Source organism: Crinia signifera, chromosome 9 (genome assembly GCF_055691185.1).
Source record: "Crinia signifera chromosome 9, ASM5569118v1, whole genome shotgun sequence".
NCBI classification, from domain to species: domain Eukaryota; kingdom Metazoa; phylum Chordata; class Amphibia; order Anura; family Myobatrachidae; genus Crinia; species Crinia signifera.
In genome coordinates, this window is record NC_139225.1 from 132,188,960 (window position 1) to 132,194,983 (window position 6,024).

Below are 6,024 nucleotides of genomic sequence, written 5' to 3' on the forward strand. Positions count from 1 at the left end.
ACACCTCCCCCTACTGTATAACCCATGTCACCTGCAGCCTAACCCGACACCTCCCCCTAGTGTATAACCCATGTCACCTGCAGCCTGACCCTACGCATCCTCCTAGTGTATAACCCATGTCACCTGCAGCCTAACCCTACACCTCCCCCTACTGTATAACCCATGCCACCTGCAGCCTAACCCGACACCTCCCCCTAGTGTATAACCCATGTCACCTGCAGCCTAACCCTACACCTCCCCCTAGTGCATAACCCATATCACCTGCATACTTGATTAACATTCTGGAATAGCAGGGAGCCTCCCAAAATTGAGTGCTCCTCCCAGCCCCCCCAGGTAGGTGGGCAAGACTCTTGCTTTCTTTGGAGGCCCCCAGCAATCTCCCCTTTGCCACCCACAACAGAGTACAGGAAGAGAGGGAAGCAAAATATTGAAGTATGCCTCAAGAGAAAGTTTGGAGGTGAGGTCGTAGAGGTTCCACAGCAACCGCCTGCATTAAGTACAACAAGGATCCTCACAGACATCTTTTATTTTTTGATAGGCAGACTTGGTGGCGCCCCCCTAGATCCTGGCGCCCTAGGCAGCTGCCTAAAGCTGCCTAGTGGTAGAGCCGGCAGTGCCTGTATGTAGGGTTGCCACCTCTCCCGGATTTCCAGGATTCTCCCGTATTTGGTGCCAAACCTCCAGTAGGCTTTTCCAGTCACCCGGATTCTGGGATTCTTCCGGAATCCAGGTGACTGGAAAAGCCTGGACAGACTCACTGTGGTGCTAGTTCTGCAGGTAAGCTCCGGCAGGTCGTGTGGCGTCGGCAGGGGGGGTCATCGCCGGACGCGAGGGGGGGGGGGTGTAGCCCGGCAGAGGTTAATGGGCTGCGTGAGAGAGCGTGTAGCAGGCAGCGCGCATGCGTTGCGGATTCACTGCAGTCTGCCACTGTGGAGCTAGACACTGATGATGTCATTATCCTGCGACTCACCCCAAGTGTCTGCAGCAATTGGTCAGGCTGTGAGGATGAGGACTATTCGTGACTGAGTGGGGTCCGTCTGCTGTGCCTGTGCTCTGCTGAGCTGGTACTGTCCTTTTGGTTTGAGGTACTGTATATGAAGGCTCCATAAACGCAATGTTAAACTAGTATCTCTCCTTCTGATTCTCTGATTGCTACTCTGGCAACACTAGAAGCAGCCTGTGGTGTCCTGATATTATTATACAGGGGAGCAGCCTGTGGTGTCCTGTTATTATTATACAGGGGGAGCAGCCTGTGGTGTCTTGTTATTATACAGGGGGAGCAGCTTATAGTGTCCTGTTATTAGTATACAGGGGGAGCAGCCTGTGGTGTCCTGTTATTAGTATACAGGGGGAGCAGCCTGTGGTGTCCTGTTATTTTTAGTATACAGGGGGAGCAGCCTGTGGTGTCCTGTTATTTTAGTATACAGGGGGAGCAGCCTGTGGTGTACTGTTATTTTTAGTATACAGGGGGAGCAGCCTGTGGTGTCCTGTTATTTTAGTATACAGGGGGAGCAGCCTGTGGTGTCCTGTTATTTTTAGTATACAGGGGGAGCAGCCTGTGGTGTCCTGTTATTTTAGTATACAGGGGGAGCAGCCTGTGCTGTCCTGTTATTTTTAGTATACAGGGGGTGCAGGAGGGTTTCCCAGTCCTCAGACCTCCCCCCCCCTTTTGTCTGATCATGAGCTGCGATTGTTGCTCCGCCCTCTCACATAATTAGGCTCCGCCATGTTTCTCCAGGAATCGATGATGCATGAGGTGGCAACCCTACCTGTACGCCCCCTTCATTTTTTAATAGATGCTGTCGGTGGCGCAAAAAAATTCGGGCCACTTTCGATATCCAGCCCAGATGTAACACTCGCTCAATATTGGTGGCGTTGTCTGATACCACAAGTCCCCAGGAGAGTCTAAGTGGGGTAAGTCACTGTGCGATGATGTCCCTCCGTTTCTCTAAGAGGTTCTCGTGTTGTGCATCTTACAGAAAACGGTGACACACAGCGTAGCCTACCTAGGAATGAGTTGGCGTTTGAGAGATGCTGCTACTGGTGCCGCTGCTGTTGCTGCTGCTTAAGGCAATACATCTACCCAGTGGGCTGTCACAGTCCTTAGCTTTCCCTATTCCACTTGTCCACATGTGGTTAAGTGGACAGTGGGTACAGCGGCATCATTGAGGACTCTAAGGACACTTTTCTTAGTGTCCATGTACAGTCTGGGAATCACTTTTTGCTGCGATGGTAGGAGCAAGGTCCCATAAGATGTCCTGGTAAAAAGTGTCCAACTGAAGATGGGTGTCCCAGTTTTCAATGCAACCATTATAACAGTATTAGGCTCAACGCATTTCTGCAGCAGTACCAGCTCCTGAGGAAGCTGGTATTGCCAGAGAAACGCGTTGAGAAATAGGCGTAGCATTCAAGGATCCTCTGGAGGAATCATAGATAGGAGTCAGTCAAACCAGTGACAGGGCCTGCAGGACTACTTCCGATCCTGATCGAGGAAGAACTTGATGAGGTGGGAGTTGGTGGTGTGAATTGTAGGCGCTTGGATAAAACAGGAAAAAGTGATTTAGGTGTCACTGGAGCGGCTGCACCTACAAACTGGGGGATTTGGAGAAGGAGTGACCTCTCTGTGGACTGACGCTGTGGCTACCCGGGTTTCTTAACATCTGTCACCGTCTATGCCCAATCTGAGAGCCTTTTACCTGGTTCTCCATCATTTATGGTAAATTCTACCCCTTCTCCTCTCGCCTGGACTTGTGTGTTTTTATCATCGATTTGTTTTTATCATTGATTTGTTTTACTTTGTGTGAAAAAATAAAAAAGTGGTATTGCGCAATATTCTTCTCCTCTCTTCCTATGTGGGATATCCATTGTTGATGGAGTGTGTGCGGATTTGGATTACGAAAATGGTCCATGGTCATTAACCCTTGCTATCTGTTATTTGGAGAAGAGGATCGCCACAAAACCCTAAGGGAGGTGTGGTAGAATTTTATTTGTGTGAGCGCTGGCAGTGAGGACCGACCCCCGTTTGTATCTTTGTTGACACTCACCTGTTTCACGTTGTCTTACCGCCATCTGGGAAGGCGGTTGGGGATTGGACTTCACGAACAGCAGCCCAAAACATTTTTTCAGTGATCTAGTTTGCGCAGAACTATTGTGTCCCAGTTGAGCCTTGTTACTACATTGCTTACAATCTTAGCCAAAGTTCCTGAACTTGACAATGACTTATGATGAATTTGCTGTTGGTGACCTATAAGGGAGGATGTTCTTGGGTGGTTAGCATCCTTACTCCTACTTATTAAGCTTTTACAAAAATTACATGTGACAAGACAGTTGTTGTCTGGATTTGGATAGAAATAATTCCAGACCAAAGAGGTGGATTTTTTAGCCTTTTGACCAGGCATGACAATGGGCTTTTTCATCCCACGGCCAACAATTTTCTCCACCGGTGCCTGATTTAAACAAACCAGATCACCATCAAAAGTCTCATCATCAACCTCCTCTTCAGCGCCAGATACATCAATATCCTCTTCATTCTGGTGTACTTCTACAGTGACATCCTCAATCTCAATGTCAGCAAATGGACTGGCAGTGCTCCTCCCAGACCTTGCAGTGGACATGCAAATGGTGGAAGGAGCCTCCTCAGTACCGTTTTGGGAAGGTCAGACCTAGACATCACAACCGCGGACACACTTGGACTCTCCTTGGGGATTTTGGGATATCTGTGCTTTAACCAGTTTTATTATATTTATTTCCTCTTGAGGGAGGAGAGCTTCCATCTTCATCAGAAGCTGAACCACCAGTCATGAACATAGGTCAAGGCCTTAGCCTTTCCTTGTCACTTCGGGTCTTGAGTGGCATATTGCCAATTTTATATTTCCTATCAGATAGTTTACATTTTGGGGGGTTATTCATTTAGTATCTTGGATTTTACATGCCCTTTATGATATTTGGCATTGGCCTTAGCAGATAATGTTGTTGAAATTGCATTGTCATGCTATGACTAGTGGTAGCATCTTCAGCACTAGGAAGTGGTTCTTGATCTTTAAATTGTGTGTCCTCCTCCTCCAATCCTGTATCAATATGCACCACCACTGCACTTATACGGCAGCACAGGGCAGCACCGCTGGACTTATATACAGCACCCCTAACAGTACAGGACAGCATCACCCCTTTACAGCATGGGACAGCACCCCTTTATATCACAGGACAGTACCCCTTTATTTACTCAGCACAGAGGGTATTCGTTGCTTTATTTATTCAGGACGGGGCAGCATCCCCTTTCTTTAGAGCACACAGGACAGCGCCCCTTTATATTTTTAGCGCACAGGGCAGCACCGCTTTACAGCAACAACACAGCAACCCTGTATTATTATTTCTATGGTGCACAAAGGACAGCGCCCCTTTATTTATACAGGAGAGGTCAGTGCCCCCTTCTTTTTTACAGCACACAGTGCAGCACCCCTTTATTTTTACAGCACACAAGACAGCAATCCTGTATTATTATTTCTACGGTGCACACAGGACAGCGCCGCACTTTATTTACTCAGCACACAGGGCAGCACTGCTTTATTTTTACAGCACAGGGTAGCGCCCCTTTACAGCAACAGCACACATGACAGCAACCCTGTATTTTTATTTCTATGGAACACTGGACAGCACAGGAGGACAGTAGCACGCTCTACTGCACAGCACAACACCCCTACACACAGCACAGGCCAGGAACAAAAGACTGCGCCCCAAGACAACACCCATCCCCCACGCCACTGGCAGACAAACAGCCAGAGGTCCCTCACAGCAGTCAAAGCATCCACGCCCGGCAAAGGAATAACAGCAGCCGAATCACCTGTCCTAACACCTCGCAGTAAGGAGCGCCTCCACACTACTAAGCAGCAGCACACCGTCAGGCTGTGCGAGCCTCACCCAATGTGGGAACCTGCAGCCTGTTACATTAAATGACAACTGTGGACGCTCCCGATACCTCATCCTGGTGTCGCTTACATACATATATGGAGATAATATAACTCACTATCTTGATTTTTTTTTTTTTTCAAATGCAATTTATTGAGAACATTTTCAGTATGAAAATACTTTTCAGGATACAGAAATATGAGCATAAAAATACGCATTACAAAACAGCTAATACATGAACGATTCCCAATCAATTGGCCTATAGACAAAGAGTACTGTATAAACAGGCATGTCCAAACTGTGGCCCTCCAGCTGTTGTGAAACTACACATCCCAGAATGCTTTGTCATAGTTTTAGCGTTCCCTAATAGCAAAACTGTGGCAAGGCATCATGGGATTTGTAGTTTCACAACAGCTGGAGGGCCAAACTTTGGACATGCCTGCTGTATAATTAGGATCCATCCGGGCAATGATATATAATGTAGGCTTTGCTGGAAATATAACAGTGGTCCAGGAAGGACGTCCGATATATTCTGTGTCATCCGGTTCTAATACCTTGATATTTTTATAAAAAGGATTCCCCCGTGTGCTCATTAACCATTTGTTGGCATCTCACCCAGTTTCTGGACTTCACCCTCCAATTAAGGACAATTAACATCTATTATTATCAGATTAAGAATTTAAGGCCACTAACACATTGAGTGATCAACTCCATGCCGATGGATAGTGGGGGAATGAAAAGGTCGGAGGACGCGTGCCGCTGCTTTCGCCACACTTTGGGTTGGTAATTACCCATCAGGGTGGGTATACAATTAAAAATCCGGTCGAATCGGTCGCATCGAATGCGATTTGGTTGCATGCGATGCGATCTGACCGATTTTTCCGACCCAATTTCATACAATTGAAATCGGTGGCGCCGTGCTAGGAAACAAGTACCGGATTGAATGCAATATTGCCCTAGTCACGGAGCTAGGTAATTGGATACTTGTGTATTATCCGGGCGCCCGATATAGTTAATTGCATGCCTTAACTTAAGGCATGCAATGTGATCGACGCGATTTTTGCGGTAAAATCGCGTTGATCGCATCGCATGCGACCAAATCGCATGCGATGCAATCGA